Source organism: Fulmarus glacialis, unplaced genomic scaffold (assembly GCF_000690835.1).
Source record: "Fulmarus glacialis isolate BGI_N327 unplaced genomic scaffold, ASM69083v1 scaffold3180, whole genome shotgun sequence".
Classification (NCBI taxonomy): domain Eukaryota; kingdom Metazoa; phylum Chordata; class Aves; order Procellariiformes; family Procellariidae; genus Fulmarus; species Fulmarus glacialis.
Window position 1 is genome coordinate 26,659 of NW_009186906.1, and position 18,525 is coordinate 45,183.

The 18,525-nt window shown below is 39.5% G+C and overlaps 1 protein-coding gene across 1 annotated transcript in view; it reads left to right on the plus strand.

Moving 5' to 3' along the window:
- The window catches only part of SPOCK1 (sparc/osteonectin, cwcv and kazal-like domains proteoglycan (testican) 1), a gene marked incomplete at its 5' end in the record, with an annotated part of 93,635 nt that overhangs the window by 934 nt on the left and 74,176 nt on the right, over positions 1-18,525 (plus strand). The gene's annotated exons all lie outside the window — the stretch shown is intronic.

Genomic DNA, 18,525 nt, shown 5'->3' on the forward strand with positions numbered 1-18,525 from the left:
TCCAAAAACAGCACCCCCCCCAAATCCAGGAAAAAAGTGATCAGGGGAAAAAATTCTCTGCTGTGATGTAACAGCGATGATATTGCAGCTACATTCTCTTCTCAGCTAGGCAGCTTGAATTCTTCATCCATTAATGGACACAAATACTAAAATGCTGCCATGGGTAATTCATTTAAGCCTCTCTTCTATTCTGGCTGGCGGGTTGCAGGGCCAAAGCAGCAAATCAGCAGAAACTCTCTCATCCTTGTACACACAGACTACAGAAAAAGGGCTCCAAGTTGCCTGTTAACCAAGCTACTCTCTTTAATACTCTCTAGGACTATGTAATACGGTAATTTAGCATTGGTATTTAGGATTAAAATTGGGCTTATTTTGAAAACAAATTTTTCTGTCTGAACTCTTGAGAGAATATAAGATATTCTGTAGTAAATAGCTTTCATTGCATATTCAGTCATCCTATTGAACTAATTTCTGTGCATCCTACCTGCATCCCTGTTAGCTCTGAGACTTTTTTGACCTTCTGTATTTCTTACCATAAATCCAAATGGTTTTCATCAGAAATTCTGCCATGTCATAAATTCACCAAACTATTGTGACTACGATGTAGGCCTGACAGTTATAATGAAGACATCAAACGATTCCTGTTGCTGACATGCTTGACTATCAGACATACCTCCCAGAAGTTGCCTCTGTTTGAGTGGTATTTTTTTTTAAAGGAGACTTTCAGAGACTTATTCTGAAGTAACTTTGTCTCATCTTCATTTATTGTGTATTTAATCTTCATTTATTGTGTATTTAACTATCAGTTGCTCCTGTCCTAGCAATTGACAATTACAGCATCTTGGTCTCTCAAGCGCAGCAACTTCTTTTCCACAAATTTTGCCCACGTTCTCTGCCACTGCCTGGGGAAGGTAGGGTTTCATTGCTTTCTGAGTACAAAGGAGCCATTGCTTGTCACATTGCATATTCGTAGTTGCTTTTTCTAAAGTTTTTTTTTTGATTGAAGGCTCCTCCAGTGTCGTACTGATTGGTAATCCAGTAACATCCAGTCCTAGCGAGAGGATACAGTCTGCTTAACCTTTACACAGTATCAAGGAGATGCCTATAGCAGTACTATTATTCTTTGCTGTATAAGTACATTGTAAATCTGTGAGTATATCTTACAGTAACCTGTAGAACATCATTGCCTCTCTGCAATTTCTTCTAAAAGCTCTGCTTCATTGATTTGGGGTTTTTGGTTGGTTTTGGTGTTGGGGTTTTTTTTTTTTTGGGGGGGGGGGTCGTTCATTGTTTGGGGTTTTTTCCCAAAAAGACAAATTTTGGTAAGTGAGGTGAAAATATTTTAGGCAGAGTATTAAAACTAAATGGTATATTTTAACATCCTAACAAATAACATTTTTATGGTCAGTAATGATCATGGTTTCCTGATACCTTTTATGAACAGAATATAACTGCTTCCCTCAAATTCACCATTAGTTTTCACCAGATAATGTGATCCCTCTTTCTTGCCCTTAAATCACTAAACCCAAAGCTTTTCTTTGGTAATTTTCTTTCATATGTGGTACTGTTAGCAAGTATTATTTCTGGCAGGACAATGCTGGCATGTTCCAGCATTGACTGTGAAAATGCAAAAAGGTGGACATTTAAGTGTGGGCAAATACCACACTGCTTTGCATTTGTATGTACGTATTCGCGTCTGGCTCTGCATCAGCTGCTTTGGGAACATGTAATGATATGCTGGGCAAATGAAAGGATTCTTGCTAAACTTATAAACAAAAGATGGAGAGTAGCCACTACATTTCAGGGGGAAGAAGTCTTCTGAAATTGTATATTGGCCATCTACTCACATAGGCAGGCAGGTGGTATATACATACACATACACACCAGCATTTTGATCCATCCTGGCTCAGATTTTTGCCTGTTCCTGCCAGCACAGCAGGGGTTCGGCAGGAGACAGGGTTTGGTCTTATAGTTCGTGGCCTGGCAGAGCAACGTCGGAGCATTTCACTAACGTCTGGGGGCTACCATTTAATGCTAGCAATCATGTTTGTACCAGGGATTGCTCTTTCCATACTTTGAACTGGGGTTAGCTGGGGTAAAAACGGATGAAAAGGAGATGATACTGCAGAAATACGACTGGCTGATAAAATGCAGATGAAACTTGGGTGTCAATAAATGCATAATAATTCGTATTAAGAGAAAACAACCAAATATACATATCACAGGCTTTCATTTAGCCACTTGATCTTAGAATAATTCTGTCTGTTTCTCGGAAGATGTTGTAATGATCACTGCCAGGCAAAAATGCAAATAAAGTGTTAAAGAAGAGAACAAGCACAAAACATGATTATGTTTCTCTAGTAAATGCCTAGACTTCTCATTGCCTTCGGTCATCGTCCTTTCATCTCAAAGCTGATGGGGTAGAACTAGGAAATGCTCAGAGAAGGGCAGTAATGGCTGTCAGAGATGTGGAACCTGCCAGGAAGCACAGAATTAACTAGAACACTTCAGCATGATTTTATATAAAATCATGACTGATATTGGAAAAAAAAGTTGTACTTCATAAAACAAGATCTAATGAAATTAAAAATCAGTAGTTTCAAAACAAAGTATTTTTATTTTTTCAGCTCAAAATAAAATTGTGAATTTCACTGCGGCACAGTATTCTGCAGGCCAAAGATACACGTGGGATTTATACAAATCCATGGAGGACAGATCCACTGCAGGCTGGTAAACCTCTAGCACACTGAGTCCCTAAGCCAGTGATTACCAGAAGCTGGGATGATTGGTTCATCCGGACTGATTTTTTCTGTTTCTAATTTGCTCTTTCTTTTACTCCTTTGTAGTTTTCTTACTTTTAAGGGTCTGCAACTTGGCAGGATGCTAGGCTGAGGGATCACAGGGCTGAACTAATATGGTTCTTCGATTCTTATCAAAACGTGGAGGCATCCATATCTTTAGATAAGGCAAGCTGATAATGGAGCTAACACACTCACTTCATCAAAGTACTGCTCTTTAAGAAAGGAGCATATTCCTTTTCCATTTCAACTTTGACTCGGGTTGAAATTTCTTTTTAAACAGGTCCTGAGTATTCCTTATATCATTGCTTGGCATTTTTAGTTTCTACCCGTTCAAAGTTTAGTTTCAGACCTTAAAGCAAAATTAAGACTGCAGAACTGGATCCGGAATGATGCTCAATGGAGCTTGTGGAATATGGAGGACTTTGATTTGTTCTCTTTTTATGAAAATTTCAAGAAATCTTTAAGGATTCCACTCCAGGAAAGTAACATAAAATGCATTTTTAATTGTTGTTCTTTTAAGTGATGTCTTAGTTATTCCTGACTGGATAATAAAAATCTCCCACTCATAAAGGCTATATGTCAAAATAGCAAAAGCATTATCATTTTGCTGGTTTGCACTGTTTGATAATCCTCAGACTGTTACGCTCTTTGTTCTAGTGCTTTCTGCAGAGATTGCATTTTGAAAGAAAGCATTTTGCTTGTGTTAATTATAGTGCTGGTGATTCTGGGAACTGACTGTGCCCATCCACCTCGCTTATAAGGGATTAGGATTCCCTGAAAGCAGCCATTTGCAGAGGAGCAGAGGGAATGTGATTGGCCCAGCAGAAACATGGGCTATGTGGTATATTCTTGAGGACCATTACTGCAACGTGGTATTATGCCTGGATGTCTCTAGAGATGCTCAGTAAGTGATACTGTGGGTAAAAGAGAGTGAAACAGAATCGTGGATCCTTGCTCAGGTTAACATGTTGGGTTAACGGCGGGTCCGAGCATCCTGGGGAAGTCAGTGCAGCAGACTTTCTTGAGGTTTTCTAACTGAATGGCTTTTCATCAAAACCAACTTTATTTTTTAATAAGTGAAACTTTCTTCGTGAAGAAAGACATTGTAGACCTAGAGGCAAGAACTTCTTGATAGAATTGGGGAGAGTGATTCAACCCAGAACACTCAATAATAAAAGGCCCATAAGAAGAAAAAAAGAAAAAAAAAAAAAAAAACCACCACACACAAGATGTAAACTATAAACCACCATGTTTAAGCTTACTGGTTGATTTAGATAGAGGCTCAGGATTTTTAACTTGCTCTCTCAGTTACATCAAATACGTACAAGCCTTCAGCGTCTTGAATAATTCGAGGGCTAGTCAAAATAAATTTTTTATCTTTTTCATTTTCCATTGGAAAATATTCAAAGGTGTGGGTTTCCAACACAAAGGTAAATGGGCAAGTATTGAAAATGACGAGAAGCCCATGCCCAGATCTTGTGCTACAAGGGATTTAAAAATGTCACCCAAACTATCACAATAGGAGACACAGGTACTGAGTACTTTTAGTGGATCTTAAGTTAACTTAGCCCCATATATGGGAGTTATACTGCTTGAAAATCTTGCCACCCCTTAGGCATTAAATCCTTCTGGTTCTTTTTCTGAAGCGTCTTCAAAACTTGTCTCTGTTTGATCTGTGTTATTTTATCTGCTTCTTCTGAAGTTGAAGGGAGTAAAGATGTTTGGGTGTGGTGGGTGTTTTGTTCCTGTTTTGCTTTCCAGATGACAAACTAGTTCTACTGGGTGGTGGGATTCTTCAGTTGCACCAATAATTCAGTGCTTGTGCATTACTAAATTTGAACACAGATGTAAAATGTGGCCTGTATCTACTCAGTCCTCATACCCTGTTTCCAGCAATCATTCCTAGCGTTTTTTTGGACTTGCATAATTTTGTTATAATTCTGGAAGCTTAGAAACTCTCTATCACCCTTTCCTGTTAAATTTGAACTCCATGGGCTTTAGGTTTCTCAAAAATTTCATTGAGTCTCTAGTTACCACTTGATGCTTTAAAATGCACATGCTCTCTCCCTTATTATAAATTTTTTTAAAGAGAAATTGCTGTTTCCTGGGTATAACAGCTCTATTTAATACTCTTATGATACAAAACACTTCCATAGCATATTGCAGTCTGAGTTTTCAAAGCTTTTTAAAGTACTAATGAATTAAACTCGTAAGGTAGGTAAGCCCTGTAAAGACTGCTATGTAATTAGTTAATGTTTTTGTCAGCCACACATTAAAAAGAATAACCCTGTAGCTGTCAGCTTTACAGGAAGTTTAATTAAGCTAGTTAATAAAGCAATTACCTGAACATGATGATGGCTGCACTTAACTAATCACAAAATGAAAATAAGGATGATCTTAAATTACAAAACATACCACCTCAATGACTAATGGTTCCTTCAAAGACGGAAAGGTACATTGGTATAATTATTATGCTTCTAATTAGGTGCATTGTTGTTCTGCAAGTTTTAATTAAATCATTGCAAACTAATTAAGTCCGTGATCATGTCTCTCTTTGTTTGAAAATGGAAAAATCACCTCCTGTTGTCATAACATTAGGTGACGTATTTGATATTAAGAGATGTGCAAGAGAAATAATTTTCAACAGTCTTGAAACAGGAGAAAAAAATAATGACCAAAATAACGAGACATTAGTTAAATGTGTGCGATGTGAGGGCTGCTATATTTAATTAGGAGGAGTCTGTATTCAGAAGCACAATTAACAAACATTTGTTAAAGTGTCCACGTGTTGAGTATTTAGTGCAGCATGGCTTGGTTTCTCATAATCCAACCATCGCTGGATTACCCGCCCTCGAGGCGCGGGGTGCTGCTGCCCAGCTGTGGGTTTGTACAGCTCTCCCTCCCCGTCGTTTCTCTGAGGGATGACTCAGCCTTTCCAGTAACACAGCAAATGCCATTCCTGGTGGAAAACAAGATACTCAGCAGAGGTTTAGCAAGCATTAAGACCTGTCCTGTCCTCAGTTAGATGAAGAATTGGATTAAATTCTGTGTTAACTTTTAGCTTTGGTTTGAAGGACAAAAAGAGTGAGACAAGTTAGGATATGGTTAAAGAAGTCCATGGAGAAGAAAATTAAATCAGCCTTGAGCATTTGCTCCCTGTACAAAATTTAGAGATTGTTGGTGGGAGGTATGAGAATAATTTATTTTTTCCTCTCCCTCTCCTCTTTTTCTTCATCATCATCTTTCTTCTTTTCAATCTGTGAACTCAATTCTTTGCTCCACGTTCAGAGGCTAGGTCTGTCACATAGTCTGTCACGGCCTGAACCTGTGCATGGTCGATCTAGTACGTTACCCAATTCTTCCACCGACCTACGTTGTGATGCTGGGCAATTTGCGTTTTCCTTGTTCATAGTTTGGAAAGATCTGGACTCTCTCCCTTAATAAAATACTGGGAGAGCTACTTTGAAGTCATGATGAAAAAAGCTTGAATGATTTAGGGGTTGGGGGGGTGATGTTTTTGTTTGTGTTAAATCAAATGTGTCTGTATAAGACATGACAGCACCATTGCTAAGTTTCCTGGAGTTTTCTGATCAAGCTGGTTGGGATTTTTAATGGAGTATTCAAATATCTTTGTGGAAGTCGATAGGTTTCATGGGATGTGACTGCTCTGATGGAGTTTTCTACAGGAAAAATATTTTAGAGTCGTTACTACTTCCTTATTCTAGTAGTGCTCTAAACTCCCTAAAAAAACCTTCTCAAGATGTAGCTGCAGTAGTGATGTATAAATACCATGCTGGCAAACGCAGTATAAGAACTTGTGCAGAATAAAATAACCTTCAGATTTCCAACAAACGGGCACCATCGCTGAGAGACAGGCAGCATAAGGTTCCTCCTCTCACATCCAGCTCCCTTGAATTCTTTACAAGCCAGGTTTCCCAAATGGCTCTGACGATACTCGGACAGCTCTGTGAAGCAACGGAAAGAGCTCATCTTTCTGGAGCTGCAGAAGTGGAGGGTTTTGCGATTGTTGTCTTGAGTTTCACCAGTGCTCCCACAAGATAATAAACTCTAAATAAGTCAAACAAAAGAAGTACACTGTGGGGTTTTTATGCTTTTTTTTTTAAATGGTATTCATTTAAATTGACTAGAATTCAAGTGGTAGGATTCAATTACATGTATCTTCCTTAAATTGGATATATTAATTTCATGTTTACGCACTAAGAGTCTCTAGAACTCGCAGTAACTAGACCTGCCATCCGATAATGCAGCCCCTCACGTTTACATGTCACTTGTTACCAGATTGCCCAAAAAGCCCCTATGAAGGGGGTGGGGGTGGGCTGTGTGGGTGAGTCATACGTGTCTAAATACTCTTTGCCAAGGTATTGTCGAACAGCAATGAATACTTTGGGATTTTGTTACAGCAATTTGTAGCGTGGTAAAATAATTTAACCTAGATTCTTGTTTCTTTCTGTTTTTGGTGTTTTGTGGGGGTTTTGTTTTGGTTTTTAAAAGTGGGGGGGACAGACTTTCTTTACATAGCAAAGACCAATGCTGAAGACGGGCAACTCATTGCAGGAAATGTTTACTCCCTATGCCTTTCTGATTTGGCCACATATGCTTTTTTCAGAGGGATGAAATAATGCTTAGAATGTCACTGATTTTTCTCCTTGCCATTTACAAGCTTCTACAGTGTTGAAGGCAATGTTTTTATTTAGGCACCCAGGTAACTACTGCCAATAATTAGAAGTCTGACTGTGTAACATTCCCACGGTTGGCTGCTCAGTATTCCAAAAACTCAGAAAAACAACCTTTTTCTAGGGAGTGTTTTTAAATACATGTGCTGAAGTCTTACTGAATTAAATGAGACTGCATTTCATTAGTGTCTTGAAAAATGAAGTTATGTGCCTATCTTTAGGCTGGAAGATGTAGGCCTATCAGCCATGTTTTACACAGTGAATGAATATCTTCTACAGTGATCTAGAGAACTAACGAAGTTTTGGTAGTTTTTTTTTTTTCCTGGTGTTGGTTTTTTGTTTAATTCTCATTACCACATTGCGTTAGATTTATAAAAAGTATTTGTTGATGAAACGCATCACCAGCAATGACTTGCTTGGGCATGTTACCCCAAAGGAGAAAACGTTAGATGCTGCTAGAAGAAAAGCATAACTTGGGGCTTTTTCTTTTCACGTGTGTGGAAGAAGACAGCACTGAATGACAGAAGACGATGTACTTTATTAATATAAACTTTTACATTAAAATTACAGCAGGTGCTCAGGGAGAAAGAAGCAGCAGTGAGTAGACTGTGCCTTGTGTACTTTGAATTACAGTGTCAGTAATGATGGATGGAGCAAACAATAAAATTTGACCTGTCACACCATGCTTATGAGGCTATAAGCCTTAAGGCATTTGTAATTGGCTTCAGCCAGCAATGTTAATGAAGGTGGATTGGAAAATTAGATTATTTGAATGATACAGACTGCTTTACATTTTTAGTATTCAAAAGAAAAGGCTAGAAACTCAAAGGGACTGAAGCAGTAAGGCTTGTTCTTTGTAAACTGTCTCTTGTCCCTTTATAATAGAGTACGCAAAGGAATAGTTTTTAGATAAAAGGTTCATACTGTGTAGGATATGAGTTATTTAAAATGATTCTATGGGGCATAGTTTTTAAGCAGTGCGTGGGAGGTGCAATGCACATAGTTTCCATTAACAATAATGGGATTTATGTGTGTATCTTCTTTATATTATGCATCATGCTCAAATGTGCCCCTATAGTATAATTGGACTAGAAAACGCATCTTGGGGTTGACATTACTCAATGAGTTGTCAGTGTGGCATGAAGTGCACAAGTGAACACATTTCTCATATTTGAAAAAAATCTGTGCAGTGTAGATGCACAACTAAATTGGGTTTTAAATAGTTATGCACAAAGTAATTGTATCATATTAAATGTGTTTAGTTGGTCTTAGAAAGAAATCAGATTGATATTATACACATAATATTGAGGAGATACTGTGATAGTTGTTGCAGGTAGAATGAGACGAGTATTTTCCAGTGGAAGTATTTTATAGAAAAATGTCAGTCTGAGCTCACAGTGTTTTCATCAAAATCACTACTCTGAACTTTCACTGAATCTAAGCCAAAATTCTGAGAGGAACCTGTCTGGGCCCTCAAAATATCCATACCCTGGGCTGGAAATTGGCTAAGAACCTGCTCAATGATAACTTGCAGGTTGGCAGTTCTTCCCAAGGAGATAAGGAGTGTTTGTCTTGGGTTATTTTTTTATTTTGTTTTAAAAAAAGTGAAGTGGTAGAGGTGGGATGAAGTCCTCCAAATCTTCAAAACGTGGAGTCATCCAGATTACCTTTCGATGGTATTATAAGCATTGGGCCATTTCTAGATGACTTTGCCTTTTCCCTTCAAGGGCTATTATATCCACTTCTCCATTTCCCCTCCCTGTACCTCCAGGTACGCTATGTTAAGGTCTTTACTCCATCCGACCAAAGGAAATGGTAGGAGGGAGCTCGGGTTGTGGAGAAGACCTGGGAGCGTTGCAGTGATCAGCTGCAGAGGGTGTAGAAGGTGGTTTGGAACTGATGGTCTTGGGAGAGCGTCTGTGGGAAGGAGAAAGAAGAATGATGAGGATATTATAGTGGGGATGGGAAGATGTAGGGGACATGAACTCATAGAAAAATTGGACTTAGTTTCACTATTTGCAGAACAACTTGCACACACTGGGCTTGTGCCCAGGCACTGGCAATTAGACGATACAAGTGGAGTTCTTTGATTCACTGAGGGTTTTCTTCCCAGAGGTAATACTACACAAACCAGAAACGGAGAGCTCAACTAGTTGCATTCCCCTCACCTGTGATATTTTCATCATAAATAGAGGAAAGCAGAGAAGAGAGTTTATAATCCGTGTAGTTATACACATTAATTTTTGTTTCCATACACTTCGGACTGTTCTCCATGGATGTATACTTTTCTTTTACCCGTTTTATTGTGCTACATATAGAAATAAATACATAGGGAGAAAAGATCACAGTCAAAAACACAATATTCTTCTAGTTTCCTGTAATGTAATCCTAGTAAAAGTAGTTTCTGCTGCAAATCACTTTTTTTTTTCCCCCCTAGAAGAAAATGGCATATATTTTGTTCCACGTGTATGACAGCAGGGGATATTTTCTTGTTAATGCAAGTTTTGTCTTCCATTGTTGTTACCTGTTCAAATTGAGAGAAGAATGTGAAGAAGGTCATTTTAGGTCTAGCCAGCTGTACTCACACAGGAGATCTTAATGAAAAGGTAAGGAAATAAAGGAGAAAGGGAAAGATTTCAGTAATGCTGATTCTGAGAACTTGGTATGAATTTCTGCAGATTGACAGAGCAGACGTCTCAAAAGACTTGTAGTAACCTGCATTGTCAGGTCAAAAAAGACTTTTTTTTTTTAAATGAGCGATATGAGGGGGAGAGTGTGCCGCAATGTCTTTTAAAGAAAAGTTTCCTCAGGTAGCGCGGACAGGGTAAAGAGCCTTTAAAAACCAGTGGTTGAATGGGGATGGGGATGGCTTTCTTCAGACAGTGGCACAGACATAGCACTGTGTTCATTTGCATTTCATGATGACAGCGAGTTCAAAAATGCAAGAACGTATTAATAGAAAAGCAGAGGCTTTCAGAGGGGAGATGGCACTGTTATTCAAGCTGTCTCTTCCAATTCCTGTGTAGGATAGAAAAGACAGGAAAACCTTGCAGGATGCAGTTCTAATCTGGGGTTCTGCCCAGCCTTGCGGAGTTCACCCTGCAGGACCTCTGCAAATAGATCTCGTGTCCTGAGGCAATACATGGCAGCATCATGCAAATCCTCCCTTGATTGTGTGTCTTCTGCAGATCGCATCCACCCCCGCGTGAGCTCTGGGGTGGTGAACTGGAGCTGCTGATGGGGCTCAGTCAGCAGGGGAATATTTTTGTCCTATTCTTGCATCTCTGTCTGCAGCCGTGCACCGCATGGTTCTTGAAAATTGGCCTGTGGTCTTAATATTCTGTGTTGAGACATAGGATTTCTTTTCTTACAGACGTGTAATCACATCATGTAATGCATTTTGTCTGCCACCGTGTACTGTTTTACCTTTAGGTGAATCTTTGTTTTTTATTTTCTATGTATTTGGGCTGTTTCTAGTTCGAGTTAGGGGCTAACTGAAATGTTAGGTTAGTCCAGCTAACTGGAGAGATGGAATCTGTTTTTTTTTAGTTAGTCAGTAGCTGTGTCCTTCTCTCACATGTGATAAAGTGCATCTTTTCCACAGCTTTCTCACACCTCCCTGGCTTAGGATGACACAGCATAATGTCTGTAAAAACCTGTTTCTGTTATGGCTGTAAATGTTCTTCCTCCATCACATTCAAAGTAGAAAACAAATCTGAAGACTTGAAGTCCATAGCTGGATTTCCAGTAGCAGCTCCAAAAAAAATGACCTCTTTGAAGCAGCACCCTGTTGGAGTGCAGGATGCTCTCCCTTCGCAGTACAGCTCCCGCTGGAGGTTGGGGGGAATGCCTAGCACCTTAAGATGCAGGTACCAAGTGCTTTGCTGTGAACTCGAGACTTGTATAAAGTACTACAGTATTCGCTCAAATGAAGGCCAAGTTTGTGTAACAGTTATGCTCACATATTACAGCGCCGTGCTCTTAGCAATGCGTGTGTACTGGTACGAGCAGAGTGCCTTTACCTCCGAGCTTGTTCTCGTTCAGGCAGTTGGCTCACAGGCAGGGCCCGTGACAAATAAAGCTATCTGTGGACACTGTCTTACAGTTGGAGTCCACAACTCCCGTAATTGTGCCCACTTCACCGGGATGCAGTGGAAAGTTAGTTGGCTTTAGATTTCTGTGTGGTTATTTTTCAACTATGTGGTCTGAGCTAACTTGGTTAGTTCAAAGTGTTGTTATAACATCAGGAATTTTGTTTGTTTCCGACTTTTCCTGGTTTCACTATTGCTCACAAGACTGAGAATAAATAACAAATAAAAGATTCTCCTTTAAAATCTCAGCTTGTAAGAAGGACAATTTAATATAAATGTTGGGCACAGGTGAACAAAAGGCAAAAGGTAGAGAATGTTTCCAATATTGTTTCATGGGATGAGACTAGTACCAAAGCTAAATTGTAGTCATTGAGATGCTTTTCACCTTCCCCCTTTGTCTTTCTAACATGTCTTGAGGCTGGAATTAGTCCTACCCCTAAATTTAAAACTCAAGTTATCCACAGAAAGACACTACCTCAACCTGTTTATAGCTGCACGGACCAATACTATTGACCCTGCCAGCAGAAACTTACTGTAACAGTCCAGTTTTAGTATTGACCTAAGGTAAAAGTAGAACTGATGATGTTTTCAGAGAGACGATGGAAAGGAAACTGTTCTTGAATGCAGGCATTGGCAAAGGTATGTGTCTGGAAGTGCACAGTACTGCTTATCAAATTAAAAAAAAAAAGACAATACTACAGGTGATGGTATAGTTAATTCCCTTGTGGGTGTGAAAGACTGGCTCCCATAATTCTTATTTCCATTATTGTTGCTCCATTACCTTTGCCAGTACTTACTAGGCAAAGATGATCAGCACAACCCCTCACGTGGCTTCTACATGCTCCCCCAATGGCTAGGAATAGACTCATAACATCTGGTGTCACAACTGTGTGACATTATTTTGTCTTCCAGTGTCATTTGGAGTGTATCTGTGATAAAAGGTGAGGGTAAATCTGAGGACGGAGGTGATCTTTACATATTTATAGCTAGCAATACCACATGGGAGCGAGATGAACCTCCAGTGAAATAAATAGGATATTAAAAGGAAATGTGAAAACTGCCTGTGTCCCCCGATACTTTAAACCTAAAATGAGTGTATAATCATCTATTTTGCCTGTCAAACCAATGGCATCCTCAAACCTTTAGTCATGTTTGGATATGACTTAAAGTATACTTTACCTCCAACCCTTTGTTAAGATTCAGTGCATAAATAACAACTTGCAAAAAACTTCTTGACCCAGGTCATAATCAACAGCCTGTTCTTGTTTTTGTGGGCAACTTTTTATTTTGACCTAACTATAACAGAGTTGTAAATGGAAGATCACAAATAAAAGTGGCATAAATTCTTATTACTTCTCATAGCTGCCTCTCTGAGTAACAAACAGAATTAATCAATGGGATTAATTATCTGTGGAAATGTCATCATTACAAGGCAAAAGCAACACCAAGACTATCGATAAGTTTCAAGCAGGATATCTAAAGATATAAAATTGAACTCTGCAGAAAGTACAAAATAACTAATTTCATTTGCAGGGGTTCTTACTGGGAATTGTGGATGCACTATTTGAAAAAACCCATCTTATTAAATACAAATGAGATTAGATAAAGTGCTGAAAGCCTCCTGTAGATCAAGGTTTCAACTTGTTAATGGACTTTTTCCCTCTTAACTTCAGATTTTCAGGTTATTTTGGGAATATCTTGCCTTTCACACAAATGAAAGCTACTTGCTAGAAATTCCAGTTTTAAAGTCTCTGTATTTAATGTTCTCATAACATAGTAAGAGAGGTATGTTAAAGAGGCACCTGCCACCCAGGGGGGCTAAATGCTGTAAGATGCAGTGTAAAGCTTGAAGACATTTACGGATTATATGTAGCCAATTTAAATTGCAGGGAGACCGAAATGAAAGGCTCTTTCAGTTGATGCACTGCACTAGGCTGGAATATGGTCTGTTTTGTGCTGGGTGCCAAACCTGGGACCATAGGATGCACATCATGACCAGATTCTGCTGAAGTTGGTATCGAAAGCCTTTCAGTTCAAATGAACAAATAAACGGTAGAAAATAACCAGCAAAAGCCTCTGTAAGGGAAATGGAAGAGGAATGCTAGCCTGTACAGAGACCTCCCTGTATTTTCAAAACTAAAATCTGTCATCATAGAGCCTGCATAGGAGGGTTAGTATCAAAGTGTGTTTTATTACTTAAATATATCTTGCACAGGCAATACTGAGCAAAGAAAACCCTTTTGAGTTATGTAACTCTTTGATGGGATGCCATAAGGTCTTTCGTTTTAAGCCAGCAAATTCCAGAGCAGTAATTTAAAGACTACACTTTTCCTTAAATCTAAAAGCATGTTCTAAATCTTGTTGTATTTAGTTTGAACACTTACCTGATGTTCCTGATCCTTTATTTCCAGACTGTGGGTTACATCACCTGCAGGCTCTCTGACATACCTTTTGCCTGCCATAAGAGAACTTGCCCAGGAGAAGGCCCGGGGAGGCAAAGAACATGGTCAGCCCAACTATGAATAAGGGCTAAATAGAAAATAGGGTGAAGGCTTGTGCTCCTGTAGGACACACCACGGTGTGGTGGCAAGGGATCTGTTAACGCTAATGTCTGCAGGCAGTGTACTTTCAGTGGGAAGTTAGTTTTACCTGCCGTAAGCTGCCAGTATTATTAATTCAACAAACTTTAACCAGTTACTCTTGCCAGACACTGGGATTGCCATTTTGTCTGTGCACCAGAGGTGGGGTGACACTCTGTAGCCTTCCCCGAGGGAAGGCACAAGCCACCTTTTGGGTTTTCACATGCAAATTTAGTTCAGCTTTGATAGGATATTAGTGCTTTTGATAAAGCTATCCTGTAGATGCTGGTGCTTAACACAGGGGTTAGATGGGGACACTTCAGTCTTCAAAGACGTTTGCCTACTTTCTTTTCAGCATTAGTTTACTTATAGAAGATACTGAATCCAGTCTTGCAGCTCTAAGTGTTCCTACTGATGCCAAAACATACGGGCTGCAGGTTGAGGGCACTTAACTGTTACTGTGTTGACTTACCTATTTCTTAGGACCATATAGAGTCTATAAAACTTCAAAGATGTTTGCCTACTTTCTTTTCAGCAGTAATTTTACTTATAGAAGATACTGAATCCAGTCTTGCAGCTCTAAGTGTTCCTACTGATGCCAAAACATACGGGCTGCAGGTTGAGGGCACTTAACTGTTACTGTGTTGACTTACCTATTTCTTAGGACCATATAGAGTCTATAAAAAGAAAAAGAAGCTGTTCCTTGCGAAATAGGACATGTAAAGATTAATTCAGAATGCATTTATGAAGCAAGAATGTTATGAGCTCAATGGTCATACACCGAGATAGCTTTTTCTGTCAAATACAGTGAAATATTAGATGAATATTAGATTAATAAAATGGATAATATATAAATTGGCAGCTGTGACTACAGGTTAGGATTAAGCAGAAGATATATCTGAATTCAGTCTGCAGCAAACAGCTTCCATCTGTGCTAAAGGCTCACAGCATCAAAAAAATACAATAACAAGAGATGTTCCTCGTTGTTGTTTAATTAGCTCTGTGCAATTAGCAGGAAAGGTGGTCAGGATTTTGGGGGCACAAAGGACATTGGTTGGGGCCAAAAACCGAGGCTCCAAAAGTGCCTAATACGCCACCGGGAGGGTAATGCCATGATCCCAAAGGTATTTGCCATAGATTTGCTCTATGGTGTTGAAATACAGCCTAATGCCTGATAAGAAGTTTGTTAGGTTTTTTTAATCAGATTTCTGCAATAAGAGAAAAGTATGAATAACACATAGTTTTAGATGATGTGACATCTGTAATTCAGGAATGACGGGATGAAAAACTCCTGTAGATTTACAGGTGAGTGTGAATCATATTTCTACTGTGATAAATTTGGCATTATTGTTATCTAAATTCCTGCTCACTTTCTTCTATTTGTTGATTCTGTATATTTTTTTTTAGAGTAGTTTTCAGACCTAAATCATAACTGGAAAATAGGCGGTCATTTTTGAGCAACACCTATGCTAATCTGTGACTAAAGAACAGTGATTGTATTGGTTGGAAAAATCAAATGAGAAAAATTATTCACTTATTGCCGTGTGGAACAACCCCCAGGTTGATGCAAGAGAATATTTGAATGATAGTCAGCGATAGTTTCCTGTTATTTCAACCTTAAATCTTCTCATTCATTCTGGTCTTCTATTAGTTTACCTTACAGCATTTCTTTTCCATAAGTAGTTAGTTACTGGAAAGTTACTTTCTTTTCTTCTCCTTATAGCTATCTTAAAGATTTATTTAAAATCTAATATTTGTCATTATTTCCACTTTCATTAATCAGAAGCCTTTTTAATTAATGTTTTTCTTTTGATGCACTATCATAAACTTTTCAGTGTTGTCAGTGGAAGAATGAGACCCCACACAGCACGGAATGTGAAAGCTTTGAATAAGCCTGGTGATTTCCAAATAACTGCAGTGAAGCTTATAAACTTCTGTAGAAATGGCTTAGAAAAAAGGTTTCTTCATTATCACTGATTATCTCTGTATTGACATGGTGAGTGAAACCCAGTCCACCAGTGTCTAAAATTTTATCATCTAATTCTTCTTCAGTGAAAACACTGTGCGACTTCAGTATCAAATCTTGCAGTTTACCAGTAAATTGAGTGACCCCCTTAAAGATACCTTTAGAAGAGAATCTGAGATGTGAGCTGCCACTGAAACTCCAGTATCTTCTTCCCTTGGGCAAAAACTCTCAAGACTGAGTATACACTGTGCTTTCAGGGTAGCAGATTACTCTGTGGGATTTATTGCTTTGTTAATATGCTCGAGACCGTCATTTTTCACCACTGCGAGAGCCGAGAGCACTGTCTGGATTCTTCTGCTCGCTGTTCATCTCTGGCTCCCTCGGTTTACACCTTTGGCTTTGGGCTGTGTCCTGGGTTTGGGAAGAGGCTCATTTGCCACCTCCCAAGATCTGATATTCTCTAGGCCTTGTATTTCCTTTGTATCGAGGGAAAGCATTTTCTTTAGCGTATCCAGGAGACTGGGAAGGAAAGCCAGTTGTATAATTCATGTTAGGTGCCCTTGCTGCTGATCGTGAATTTAGTCTTGATCTTGGCAAATCAGTCACACTTAGAGAGTGACAAGGAAATGTAGCACTGGTGACAGCCTGTATTGCGAATATTTTTAAGGTCTTGGCTAGAACACACTGCTAACCCAAAATACAGGCTCAAGAATTCACTAGACAGGCACTCTTGTCAGGGGCAATTGTGACAATCTCATCTTTCTTAAATTAATTGTTTTTCTACCCAGGGAGTTGTGCAAATCAGTCATGTTCTCTGTTTCCAACCATCAGCCTATGCGCTGCTTGGGGGATAGATTTCCTGGGTGATCCCGTGCACAGGGCTGCGGTTGACTTCTGCACGCTGCTGTCATCCTTCAGCATCGCTCTGACAGCACAGTTCACCCATGCACAGGGCTGCAGTTGACTTCTGCACGCTGCTGTCATTCCTCAGCATCGCTCTGACAGCACAGTTCACCCATTCTTATTTCATTTTTAAACAGTGTGATCCAGGTCACGTCCTCTCCTCAGCACCGTGATGAGGGGAAACTTCCCTGTTGAGATGAGATGACCAAGAGACCAGGAGAATGCTTAAGGGCAGTGAGGCATTATCCCTCTGGCTGGTCAGGCTGCGGTCAGAATGCGAAGGGACTAATGCCTTTCCCAAGGGATGGAGGCCAGTACTCGCTGACTTGTTAAATGCCTCCCCATGGGAGTGAGGGTCAGACACCCTAACCATGCTATCCAGGGCAAAGGAGCAGGTGCCACAAAAAAGACGAACTCTACTGTCTCTTAAGTATGTTGCTTTAAATCAACACAATGACTCTTCATTTCAGTGTCTTCTGATAGCACCTTCAGACAGTGTACCAAATAGTGGCAATTAAAATATTTACATTATTTTCAGCATTTTAATACAATTAATTTTTCAACATATGTATATATGCATCCCATTGGTTGTGTGAGCTAATGAACAGATAAAATAAGTCACACTTTATCCTTTTATCTTCAAGGATGTTCACCCATTAAAATACTCACGGTCTCCATAATGTTAAAGAGAAAAATACCGCTGCTAAAATGATATTTGAGCCTTCAAATGCTGAAGACAGTCCTTCCAGCACCAGCTCAAAGGAGAGCTGGTAGCGCTACAGGACCAAGAGGACTAGTCTGTAAAGTGGCTGGCAAACATGTAGATACCCAGCCTGAGAACGTAGTGTCTGCTTAAGGCATTAAATGTCTGCAGGTCGAGCAGATCAAATCCTGTTTGAGTGTCAACCCTATAAACACCTGTTACAGTCACTGTGGGCATTATTTATGTGGCAAACTAACTGCAATAGTCATCAGTGGGCTTAACTTCACTCTTGTTGATTGTGCAGGGAGTTAGACCTTTCCAAATCCAGATGAGAAAAGGCAACGTTGTAGAGTCCAAGGCATGTTGCAGTGTTCAGCCAATACTGCCTCTAGGACCCACTTTTCCAGCTTCCCCTCTGAGCAGGGGCTAACTCTGTGCTTGGAGTTTCAGTTGCAAAAGCAGGACTTGTGCAAAGATGCCTCAATTGCTTGCACTCAAACTGCAAACTATTGAGAAAACTACTGAGAAAAGCAAAGCTATTTTCAGAAGTCTTAAAGTCATGCTACAGTGGACTGAAGTTTTAGGAGCATGTAAATAATCAAAAATTTGAAAGCCCCCTGTATTAGAGTATATGTTCAGTACTCTAATCTAGTTAATTGGATCTTGTCGTCTCTCTGGATTTAAATATCATCGCTCCTTTCGTACAACCCATCATGTTGTGTGCTGGTGCAGAGCATTTGATATTTCCTGCTGCAGAATTGGCTGCACTTGAGCAATAGTATGTATTT